General features: G+C 45.6%; 1 long non-coding RNA gene across 2 annotated transcripts; it reads right to left on the bottom strand.

The window, feature by feature from the left end:
* Nucleotides 1-186: 186 nt before the first annotated feature.
* On the bottom strand, nucleotides 187-11,508 carry LOC131424586 (uncharacterized). Of its 2 annotated transcripts, XR_009227871.1 has the most exons (5): nucleotides 11,328-11,508; nucleotides 10,743-10,889; nucleotides 6,319-6,434; nucleotides 2,112-2,269; nucleotides 187-1,487 (listed from the first exon to the last, which is right to left on the bottom strand). It is a non-coding gene; the product is annotated as an uncharacterized LOC131424586 (long non-coding RNA). The 2 variants fall into 2 exon arrangements; XR_009227872.1 differs by lacking the exon at nucleotides 187-1,487 and having other exon boundaries at nucleotides 2,111-2,269; nucleotides 11,328-11,503.
* Between the last annotated feature and the right edge of the window lie 1,490 nt (nucleotides 11,509-12,998).

Genomic DNA, 12,998 nt, shown 5'->3' with positions numbered 1-12,998 from the left:
TTCTTGAATCTAGGTCCTAATAAGGCTGATGCTCTGAACTGTCTCCTAAGCGCCCTGGTGCCTAGTTAGTTAGGGTCCTTAGCGTCATGCTGAGCTCCTGGGTTAATTGCTATGCCTCAACCTACTATAGTTGTTACCCTCAGGGACCCTCCAACTGTCCTGTGGCCATCAGGAGCACCCTGCTCTGTAATGGACAGGATGCTCCCATCCCACTTCCCTCACCCCATGGGAGACCAGCAATCTACCTCATCTCCAGGGCCTAGTAAGATTTTTTTAGAGGAAATGATACTTATGGAGACCACAAACCAGGTACCAAGGAAGTGAGCCGATTTACAGGCCACTTACACTTAAGCACAAGTAACTGTTGGGATTACTCCCAAATTTGCCTTCCTATGCACCTGACGTATTTCTGGTTGTGCGCGAAAACCAGGGTTCTAGCCACATCACCTTTAAGAAAGAGCTGCCCTGTTCTTGTCCAACACCAAGGGCAACGTGCTGGCATGGCTGTGAGCACCTCCTGGCTGCCCAGGCCTGTCTGACAGCACAGAGGAAAGGCACGCCACGCGCCCGCCTGGCCACTTTTCAGCAGGAGTCTTACACAGCCTCACACTGAGCTCCCACTACTGAACTCGGTGCTGAACTCAGACCTGCGGCATGACCATCCTGACTCTAACCTGGCGGACGCTGACTACTAGTGACATCAAAGGGAAGCCTAAAAGCTCATTTGCTGTAAAACTTAAAAGACACAAATACATAAGAATTTCTTTTAAAGAAAACACAGCAGGACTTTAACACTGCCAGGTGTGTTCTGATCAGATGACCTACGGCACGACCAGAGTGCAAAGCTCTCAGTGCACAGAAGCACACGACATACATCAGAACACCAGCTGTGGTTACTAAGTGGGAGGCTCAAGCTGCACAGAGAGGTCAGCCAGGAAGCACCTTGTTAAAAGTAACACAGCAGCCACCCAAGAGGACGCCAGAGGTGGCAGTCGCAGTAGAAGATGTTCAAGCATTTCCTATTTTTAGACACATTTCAAATAGTATATATTTCTAGGTTATCTCCCCTATACTTTCAGAAAACAGGAAAACTAAAATGCTCACTGAATGCTTATCCTTTAGTTGACATATATAACAATATATCAATTCATACAAGCACCACTTCTAACAATTTTTAAAAAATCAAATTCCACAAATTCCAATTTATCTTTAATTAACTCAGTAGCTTCTCTACGTTTTTAATGTGTGTGTGTGTGGGGGGGGGAACCCAAGCCAAACGGTGAGGCTGGACATCAGAATACAATTCAGCCTTCCCCGTGGTTCACCAGAGGATCGCAGCACTTCAGGAGAAGAGACGCAGAGCTGTCAGCCTCCATCATGGCGTGGCTCACCAGCACCTCCTGAGCTCCTCTGCTGACTAATGCAGTCTACTTTAGTGCCGACTCAGGCTTCTAAGCCCAGGAGTCCTAATGTGCTGGGCTTTCTACCTGTGAGGACAGTGGGTTGAGGTTTTCTTAATTTCAGACTATGGCTTAATTCACAAGTATTTAGAATATTATTTATTATCATAGTTTTCTCCAAAACCGTGTTGTTAATAATGTCCTTGGAGGAATTTCATAGACAGTTATTCTACTTTATGTAATGCACTTTAAGAACAGTTATCAGTGTTAACACCGAGTCAGAGGAAATTCAGACGAACTGCCCCACTCCCTTCTACCAGCCGTGTGAGAGCGCAGCATCCCCTGACAAGGACAGCCTGGGCAGGCCATCTCCTCAGTGCCGCAGGCCCTCAGCCAGCTGCCCTGGGCTCCCACCGCTCAGGATGAGGGGAGCAACAGGGCGCCTGCTCAGTTCTGAGGAATAGCGGCTCCCAGTGAGGACACAGACCCTGGGTTCAGGGGCCTGGGGCAATTTCTGAAAGCAGATGCTGCCCTTCCACATTTCTAAGCCAAAAAATGTCAGCACAGAGAGCCAGCATGGCCCCAAGTTTTCAGAGTGGGGCTGAGCATGGGTTCTGGAGTGGCGGCGGCTGCAGCCCTCCTGCAAAAGCACGTGCCCCCAGAAGCAGGCAGGTCATGTACACCACCCACAGGCCTGACCCCGCTGCTTACCACTGTGGATCATGTAGTGCAAGATCTGTTCAATTACGGACACCACATAGCTAGCATCTTGTAAAACAGGCAAGTAAGTATTCTCAGAGGAAAAGACCTCAAGCATTCGCATTGGAAGTGCAACATTCAAACTGTCATCATTACAGCTCTGCAGCAACCTGTAAAAATGAAAAAAAGCATTCACATACTTACGGGGTGGCTAATGTCACCAGAGTTCTCCCCAATTCCTCTCATTGGCTGTGAGTGAGCAGCTGGGACACTCTGTTGAGTGCCAGAGATCTCTGAAGACAGCAAGACTCAGACAAAAAGTAAGCAAACATTCAGACTTTGTTTTTGGTGCTGCGGATTGAAACTGGAGCACATTACTACTGAGCCACACCCCAACATATTGAGGTTTTTGAGAAAGGGTCTGGCTAAGTTGCCCAGGCTGACCTCCAACTTGCCATACTCTTGTTCAGATGAGAGCAAGTGGACAGAATGCAACACAGCAGGAGAAGCATCACAACCCACTGACTGGGCCAACAGGAGCTGTCTCCAGAGACTGGGGGTGGGCCTCTTTCTGAGAGCAGTGGCTTCTCCTGCAAAGGTGCCTGTGGGACCCCTGTGGCCCAGAGAGCACTTTCTGGCCCTGTGCCACCTACCCCGACCTTCCTTCTTATGAGGAGAAGAGTTACAGGCAGAAGGACAAGTTCTGCTGTCACAAAAGTGAGTCTTATTTGAAAAAAGATTTAATGCCTTAAAAAAAAAAAAAACACAACTTTATGGAGACATGATTTATCCACACTACTCTGCACCCATCTAAGGGGGCCGCACCTTGCACTGGACAGACTGCACACACAGCCTCCAAAAGGTGCTTTCAGTGCCTCCAGAACACCCTCCCTCCAGCTTCTCTCTGTGCCTACAAATGAGCCTGCACTTCCTGCTATTCCCCATGGAAAGAGCCGCACCTCCCAGTGGCACCTCCTGAGCTGGTCCTTGCACCCGCCACGCACTGGTCTACTGATGGGAAGAGCATGGTGGAGGACACTCACAGGATGGACACCTGTCTCCCAAGGGAAGCTGCTGTTAACACTTGGGGCACACCCGAGGGACTGGGCCTCACCTCTCTTGGTAATCCAGGGCTCAGAGAAGCTGTACACTTAACTTTGAAAGAAACCACTGAACCTCTACAGAAGCAATGCAGGTCCCCACTGCTCTGCATCTGAACCCCTGGTACTGCAGGCCGTCCTCGCGTGCATTTGTACGTCACTGAGACCTACCTCCCTGAACACCAATCATGGCATTTTCATGTGCCATGAAATGGCACATAAAATATTAGCCAAGTGTCTGCTTGCATCTTGCTGTTTTTAAAAGGGGGTTTGTCTGCCTCTTGACAATAAGGTAAACTGTCTTTTTCCCCTTTCCAAAGCCACACTCTGCGACTCTGGAGCCATGCCCTGTCCTCTCCTGCTCAGAGGCACTGTCCCAGCGTCTTTCCCTCTGTACCGTCAAGGTTCCCTCCTCAACAAGCACGCTGCCAATGCCATTGCTCTCTATGAACTGCACGCTGGACCCTGCAAAGCCTTACTAACGCCACCGCCTCCCCGCACCAGCCCCACCCCAGCCCTTCACTGCTCTCCAGGCCAGCGGCACTGTGAGGGGAGGCGAAGACTGCAGGCCAAAAGCAAGCCACGGGGCGTCCTGCCCAGCTCATCCCAGGGTGCTCCTCAACCCCAAGACAGAAGCGGACTCACAGGAAACACAGTTGAGCCCATGCCCCCACTCAGAGCTATACACAGATACAAATGCCCCTGAGATGAATGCTCGTTCAATCAATGTCACTGGTCCCCTCACTGAGGAAGGACACATTCCTTGGAGAATCTGATTTCTTCTTGGGGAAACTGGTATCACCTGACAGTCTAGGCTCAGCCATCAACTCTGACCAGCAGCCTCCTACCTGGCTGGGGCCCCCTCCTCTCAAGCTTCCTATGGTGGGGCGTGCTCAGAGGCCTCTTTTTCTCTTCTAAACGGTCCGCTCAGTCCTGTGCAGCTTTATAACTCCCTCACCTTCAAAACCATCACAGCCTTCTAGTTGCTGAAACGGAGGCCTTGCATCCATCCAGTGCTGGCAGGCTCTACTTAACTGAGCCCTAGTCTGTTCTGCCGGCACCGGGCTGGGTCACCCTTGGCAGTCGCCTCCTGGTGGTCTGCCTGTGCCCTCCCTCTGCTGCACTCACTCCAACAATAGCGGTGTTTCCGGCGAAGCACACTGGAGGCTGGGGAGGGGGTGTTCAGGAGACAACACGGGTACTGTGTGGTCACCTAGATTATTTTTAAAAGAGAGGGAAAGCACATTGTGATGGTGACCCAACAGGCTGGGTGCCCATCCTGGGTGGAGGCGTGGGACTGCCAGAACTGCCAGACCAGACTCCTGGCCTCTCGCATCACTTTCACCCGTCAATCATGACACTGTGGTCTGCAGGAGTGTCGGCAAGGCAGCGCTGGGAGGCGGCAGCGAGTGCTTAGTATGCCATTCTTTACCCTAATAAAAACCTTCAAGGAGACAGAATGAGTTACCTCACCTTGCTCTAGCTCCCGGCTCCTCTGTGCTCCAGCATACAGCCCACGTCCTCCAGAACACCCGAGACCCGCAGGCTCTGTGCTGGCTCCCGCCCCAGAGCAGGGACATGCACGGCCCCAGCCACCGTGGCCTCCAAGGCACCTTTCTCCCAGACCGTCCAGAAAGGCCACCCCAAAGTTCACAGCTCCTCTCCTCCTCCTTAGCCTCCCACAACTCATCTATCTTTTTGTATAAAAACACCTCTATTTTACTTATTTATAGATTAGATAAAACCAAGAAGAGCAAGAACCCCCAGCTTGCCACAGCTGGACCTTCAGTGCTAAAAACCCTGCCTGCCACCTTGCAGAAACTCCATCAGTCCTTTTTTTGGGCACCAGGGAATAAACCAGGGCACCTAACCACTGAGCCACATCCCCAGTCCCCCCTTTTCTTATTTGAGGCAGGATCTCACTAAGTGGCTAAGGGTCTAAGTTGCTGAGGCTGGCCTTGAACTTGCAATCCTCCTTCTTCAGCCTCCCAAACTGCAGTGCTAACAGGCATGTGCCACCAATGCCCTCCTAAATTCTTTTTAATACAGGACTGACAGCCAACCCTAATGTTGTTACCAGTAGAGACTGATGTAAAAAGAAATGTAAATAAGGTAAAATATTCATTAGCTTTGAAAAATCAATTTTTATTTTCAAAATAAATTTACTAATTTAAGTGGATAAGTAGCTACTTACAAGCTGAATGTTAGTATCACATGAAATTGACACAGAAAACCTGCATTTTTAGAATTTGTACAAGATGCCAATCTAGAGATACTAACAGCCCATGGTGACATCTGGAACATGAGTGTGTGAAGTATCTTCTGAGGCTGGAGGAGACCAAGAACGGGCCACGAAGAGAGCACTCCCATCATCTCGCCATGCAGTGGAGACGGAAGTCCCAGGAGGCAGGCCCCACCCCCCACCTCGTCAGTTTACAATTAACAGTGGATCCAGTGACTCCAATGCCAAGCAAGACAGTCACAGGGCAGTACCAAGTCCAGGTCCTCTGACCTTCAGCACTGTACTGACCCTGGGGTCCAGCCCAGGGCCTGTGCTCACTGAGTACATGCTACCACTGAGCCATACACTCAACCCATAAGTCACTCACTTTTATAGACAAGGAGACGAGTGATCTCGTAAATCAGTAGCTCTACTTCTTTCTCATTTTCCAGCTCTTCAAAGAGAAAAGGCAAGTCCACACCTTTGTCTGGTAATCCCCAAACCTACTGAGTTCATTCATAAATGAGAGAGCCTGATGAAGCCCATTTCTCAAGAGGTGGCTTCCAAACTGAATGTGGTAGAAACCCTTACAGAAAGGAATCACCTCCTACCAGGAATCCTCTGAGTTGGCCAGTCCATTCACTGGCAACTCAAAGGCTTAGCACTTCACAAGATAATCCCAGGGAATTTTTGCAAGAAATACTTTCTGGAAGATAGTTGTATCTGTGTTTTAACTTCTAAGTCTTACAGGCCAGAATTACCTAGAGCAATACATAGACTATTCCAAAGTCCTTCCATCCAAAATAAAACAAAAACATGGAAAAGCCACTGTCTTAGAAAACGAAAATCAAATTTAAGGTGCCCAGCGCTGGTCAGGTTGCTGACAGGGACAGTTTACCTGCAACAGAGGCTCATGAGCCTCTTTATCTGAAATAAGCATGTCGGTCTCTCAGATCCGTCTAGTTGCTTGACAAACAGGGAGCTGTGTTTAATTAAGTTCTGATACAGCCATATCTAGAATAATAAAATACACAAAACGTAATTCTCAATCCATAAAATTTAAATGTTTGCCAATTTACATAGTAGCAATACACACTTAGACCTAATCAAAACCTGATAAGTAAGGTTCCTGAGTCTGGCTTTGCTTTTGGTACTTGCACTTTCCACCTTTAAATAATACATCCATGGTAAGGCTAAATTAATAAAAATGTTACTCAAAAAAAGTGCACTTAAAGCTCATGTCCATGTCAAATCAGTTCATTTGCAAAAATCAGCAAGCATCATTGAAAAATACAAGAGAAATACAGCAGACCCTGAAGTTACAAGAGACAGTTGTTTCTTTTCTTTTCAAATATCTTTTTAGTTGTTGATAGACCTTTATTTTATTTATTTTTATGTGGTGCTGAGAATTGAACCCAGTGCTTCACATGTGCCAAGCAAGTTCACTACCGCTGAGCCATGACCCCAGCCACACATCTGTCTTTTTTACCTCTCCCCTTTGGCACACACCTGCATGTGTGCGTGTGCATGTGCAGTTGCCTCAGCACCCTGGTTCTTCTGAATGCTTCTGTTCCTTAGCAGAAGACAAGCATACGGCTCCATGCTTCCCAACAAAAGACCAGGTATATGATAGGAATGGAATGTGACTGGTGGATGAGTTCAGCAGGGGAACTGGATTCTGTCCCTTGTACTTCACAAGATAATCCCAGGGAATTTTTGCAAGAAATACTTTCTGGAAGATAGTTGTATCTGTCAGTTTGCACAAAGCTGCTATAAGTGATCTGAAAGCACAATACTTAGGAAGAATCCCCTCTACTTCCTCTAGGATACTCTTGTGAAGTGAGCTATTTTATTTTTTTCTATTCCTAAGATCCATTTACAACCAGCTGGAATTAAAAGATGGCTTCCTAAATGTGGCTAGTTATGAATGTGTCACAAATAGTTTCTACTTTCACGTTAATGCTTGTTTGAAATAAAATGCAATTAGACACTATAAATAACAGAAGAACACTATGCAAAACAAATTAGAGCCTGTCCTAAGTTGGAGGGAAATAACTGACCTGCTCTGCATCTGTGTGAGCTGACTACACATGTATAACCCTGAAGCGCCAACAAGATCCAAATACTTCCCACATATCCCCACATAGTTCATCTTAAATTTTGCAATACCTATTAACAAGTTAAAATAAGATGTACAGCAAGAGGCTGGGGTTGTAGCTCAGTGAAGTGCTCACATGCATGAGGCCCTGGGTTCGATCATCAGCACCACATAAAAATAAATAAACAAAAATACTGTCCATCTACAACTAAAAAAAATTTTTAAAAAAGATATACAGAAAGTATAACATCATAAAAATGACAGATGGACAATCATAGAAACTGTAGGAATCAGGTATCTCATCTGTTAATCAGCTAGTCATGTCTGACATTGAGGGGGTAAAAAAACAAAACAAAACAACAACAACAACAACAACAACACCCAAAGTGGGGCTGGGGTCATGGCTCAGTGGTAGAGCATTTGCCTAGCCATGTGGGAGGCACTGGGTTCAATTCTCAAGCACCACATATAAAAATGAAAAAATGTCCATTGACAACTAAAAAAGAAAGAAAGAAAGAAAGAAACCTCAAAACAATAGTGATACTATACTACACTACACTTGACCAGTTTCTAGAAAAGTTTTGTATGAATTTCACCATCTTGACAGACATACTGTTATTATCCAGAAAGCCACACCATGGCAAACTGAATTGTTTGACATTTTGTTGTTTTCATGTAGTAAAGGCAAATGGGCAAAGTTTTAAAAACCGTCTCCTCCGCATCCTGTCTCAAGGGTCAACTGAGGCTCTCTTTTGTGTGCACACACACTGGGGGTTAAACTCAGGGCCTTGCGTGCGGGGCAACACTACCAATGGGCTGTGTCCCCAGCTACTCAACTAAGGCTCTCCATCGTAAGGCTCTAAAGAAGTGAACCAAGGAGGCCCGAAGATGTGGAGGAGCCAGGCAAAGATGGTATAAAACGGAGGCAAAGCAAAGGCTCTCCCAGGATGATGCCAGGCAGGCAGAGCACACGACAGGCCCAGTGCTGGTGCCCTGGAGATGCAACTTCTGGAGGTGGAGAAAGGCTGGACCAAGGGAATCAGAACCAAGCAACTGAGAAGCAGGTGAACTGTACACCAAAAAATGCAGGATTACAGCACACTAACTCAACAGAACTATTTTAAGTCATGATTCTAAAAAAAATAAATTAAGAGAGGAGGTGAGAATGGGGAGCCTATTTACTTTTTTGCATCAAGTAGCTTTGAAAAACTATCAAAGGAGGCCCCACACTTGATCTTAGGAGTGGGAATTAGGGAACTAAAAGGGACAGGGGACGTTTTCCTGATGGAAGCTCTTGCGTTTTTGTTAGCAAATTAAATAGAAAACACTCAAGTTTACTTTTACTGTATGAACCAGGTTTGGTGACACTGCACTTAGCATTACAGGATCTGCATATGAGCTACAGGTTTGTGCATACGTGCCTGAAGCCTGGTGTTAAGGTGCACATTTACTTCCAAGTTTTCTCTGGCTGCAGGTCTGTGCCGGCTCACATTTAGAAACCACATGGGGACTGCAGACTAGATCTTACACACACAAAGAAATAGTGCTCTGGAGAGAACCTCAAGTCACATCTAGCACCTGGGTGTCTGCTCCTAGGTCAGCCCTGTCTGGAGAGTCAGACTGCCTGCCCTCAGTCCCCTCCCTTGTCTCACAAACTGCAGACAGGAAGGAAGCCTTTGAAAAGCTTGCTACTAACAACGTCTAAGGTGAATGAACTGAGGCTGGGCTGCTGCAGATGGGCTCCTGTCACAGAGAGCTCTTTCCATGCCCAGTCCCACCTGCTCAGCTCAGGCAGCTGGGTGGGCTTCAGGCCAAGCTCTATCCGAGACCTCTGTAGCCGTCTATGTTTATTTCACATGGGGATCTTTCTAGCATGCATAGTTTGTAGTGCAGAAAATGTTTTTTCTGTACACTGCGGACCCACCTTTTAATATAACTTGGAATTTCTATTATAGACAGATAATAATTTGTTTGTTGGTTGGTACCAGGGATTGAACCTAGGGGTGCTCAGCCACTGAGCAAGGTCTCACTAAACTGGTGAGGCTAGCTTTGAACTTGCGATCCTTCTGCTCAGCCTCCTAAGTTGCCAAGGTGCACACATTACAGTTGCACACCACCCTGCATGGCACAGACAAATAATAATCTCTAAGCATAAACATACACTTAACAATCACATACAAATGTTTTTATATGTGCTAGAAAATGAATGATTAAAATCCGCCCCCCCCCCTTTTAAAAGGTTATTCATCGATGGATTTATATGTATTTTCCACAATTAATGCACACTGGTTCTCCTAACCATAGCAAAAGCCCATGAAATTTTTTAGAGAAATACATTTGTGTTTCAGATGTTTTTAAAAAAAAAGAAAGAGTCCAGGGCTGAGGTGTAGCTCAGTGGCACAGCTTGCCTGGATGTGGGAGGCCCTGGGTAAATAAATTAGAGACCATATATTCTGGAGGTTGCTGTTGTAAATACAGATGAACATGATGTGATAGAGAGATGGTCACAGTGAGCTGAGGCAGAGGTGTGGAGGGCTATGTCTGAAGAGCTTGCTGCTGACTGTGCAGTAGGTGGGGCACACTGGAGGGAGTCCACATGATATACTTTTTTTTAAAAATTTTTTAATTGTAGTTGGACACAATACCTTTATTTTATTTATTTATATATGGTGCTGAGGATTGAACTGAGGGCCTTGCACATGCTAGGCGAGCACTGTACCGCTAAGCCACAACCCCAGCCCCTATACTTTTTTTAATATTTGAAATTTTCTATAACAACAAAAACAAAAAAAATGAGAAGCCTATTAAGATGTATACTAGATTTTAAGAAGTAAAATACATCACCACAGGTGACCTACTAGAATTGGTTGAGGAAAGTCCATGAGGGCTCAGGTACCCTGAAGAGGATCTGGCTAGTTCTACCTCTTTTTTTTGTAGTACAGGGATTGAACTCAGGGGCACTTTACCACTGAGCCACATTTCCAGGCCTTTTAATTTATTTATTTACTTAAATACAGGGTCCTGCTAAGTTGCTGAGCTGGCTTTGAACTTGAGGTCCTCCTGCTCCAGCCTCCTAAGTTGCTAGGATTCCAGGCCTGAGTCACCAGATCCTGACAAGACCTGATTCTTGATCAGATACTCACCATGTACATGTTAAGGAAAAAAAAACCACAAAGCCCCCAAATACATACACCAAGACAAGCGAAAATATAGCAAACACTCACCAATCGTTTTGCATCTTCGCTTTGTTTGTAAAAAAACAGAAGCTGCCTTACCAGGAGGGTAAGATTGGGGGCACTAGTGATGGAGAAAGTGCCACCAGACTGTGCCGAGTGTGCGCAGCGATCGAATGCACTTCTCTGGAGGGAATACTGAAAGGAAGGAGCAACACGTAAGCATGAATTCAGAAGCAGAACTCTCCACACCTAGGCAGATGTGCTCAGGGGTTGGTGGAAACCCTCAGACGACCGAGTCGCTGTCAGAAGGCTGTGTAAAAGGTGCGACAAAGCATCAAGACCTTGGACTCGCATCAAGACCCTGGATGCCCACTACAAGTACCTTTATTCTATTGTGATTATTAGTTGTGGTTTGTATTTTACTACTTAAAAATCACCTAAAAATTCACTTGTCTATAAATCTTTGTACAAATATAACTAATACAACTATTTATTAAGAAAAAATACTACTACCATTAACGTTAACTTTCAGGTAGAAAAAAAATACATAAAAGATGATACTTATAATAAGGCAATATTTAAAATAAGCTCTTGCAGATCCTTCTAATATTTGTGTTTTACAAATAAACTTACTTGCTGTTTTCTGTCTCTGTAGCCTCGAATAAATGACTGAATAATTATTGCATTTTTTAATCTTCGCCTTTCTTCCTGAATAATGGAGGAAGGAAAGAGCAATTGGTCAGAATCAGTGAATCACATTAACTAGTAAACAGTTTTAAAAAATAAAAGCCATGTAATTCACACTGTAACATTCATCCTTTTTTTTTCCAAATATTTTTTAGTTTTCAATGGACCTTCACTTTATTCTATGCAGTGCTGAGAATCGAACTTGGAGCCTCACACGTGCTAGGCAAGCACTCTACCACTGAGCCCCAGCCCCAGCCCCCCATAACACCCATTCTTTACAGTCACCAACACTGCACACACTTCTAGATTATTCAGAACCATGTGGCCATCCCACTAACCTTAGAACAACTCACTTCCCAAGAAACCCTGTGCAGCAACAACCCTGCCTCATTCCTGGCTGCCACCCACGGACACAACACATTTCCTGCCTCGCTGGAGTCTCCTGTCCCATGCACTTTGCATCATGGAGCCATACAACACTTGCTGCTTGGGTCTGCCTTTTTGCACAGTTCATGAACACTGAACCATGTGTCAGTACTTCATTCCTTTTTATGGACAAGTAATATTCCATTGCATGGACATCACACTTTTTGTGTACCCCTTTATGTGTGGAGGGGCATTCAGGCTATTTCCACTTAAGGCAATTAAGAAGACTGCTGCTATGAACATTCATTCTAGGTTTCTTGTGGACACAAGGTTTCATCTCTCTTGGGTACACATTCGGGTGCCCACTATGCACCAGCACCACGAAAGGACCTTCACAACCCTTCTCAGGATGACCTATAGGTGAGCACTGCTCCTGCTGTATAGCTGCAGAATCTGACACTACCGTGAGGATGAGCAGCACAGAGCCTGAGGAGCCAGAGCTCAAACCCAGGCGCGACCCTATGGCCTGCACACCTGCAGACCCCAGCGCTCAGCCACTCCTGGGACTCCAACACCACAGAGTCCTGCTGGGGCCAAAGGCCTGCATCTCAGGTGCCTGACAGGCAGCTCCCAGTCCCACCCTGCATTAGTTAAAGGTGACTGTGTCCCTCTCCTTACTCTCTGCCAAAAGCAAAAATAATGTTCTCTATACCCACAGAAGGTTCAATTATGAGAATTTAAACATTAAAAACCTAGGCTGGGAGGCTGGGGCTATAGCTCAGGGATTAAATGCTTGCCTAGCATGTGTGAGGCAGTGGGTTTGATTCTCAGCACCACATAAAAATAAATGAACAAAATAAAGGTCCTGTGTCCATTTACAATTAAGATGATGATGATGATGATGATGATGATGATGATAAAAACTTAGCCTGGGATGTGTTGCTCAGTGGTAGAGTGCTTGCCTAGCATGCACAAGGCCATGGGTTTGATCCTAGCATTGCCCCCTGCTCTAAATCAACTGGTTAAAAATCTAAACTGTGTTCAAGAACAACAAACGATGAGAGTTGGAGAATATATAAAAGAATTTAAAAAATCTAGAACTGAAAAGTGAAATTAAGAATTAAGAATTTAGTGATAAATTTAACAATTTAACAATTAGACACTGTGAAAGAGATAATTTGTAAATCAGAAGTTAGGTCAGAAGAAAATATCCAAAATGAAGAACAGATGTGTGCAAGAATAAACATACAG

Source organism: Marmota monax, unplaced genomic scaffold (assembly GCF_021218885.2).
Source record: "Marmota monax isolate L192 unplaced genomic scaffold, Marmota_monax_Labrador192_F-V1.1 WCK01_AAM20220418_F8-fsc00226, whole genome shotgun sequence".
Taxonomy (NCBI): domain Eukaryota; kingdom Metazoa; phylum Chordata; class Mammalia; order Rodentia; family Sciuridae; genus Marmota; species Marmota monax.
This window is presented reverse-complemented; position numbering and strand designations above follow the sequence as displayed.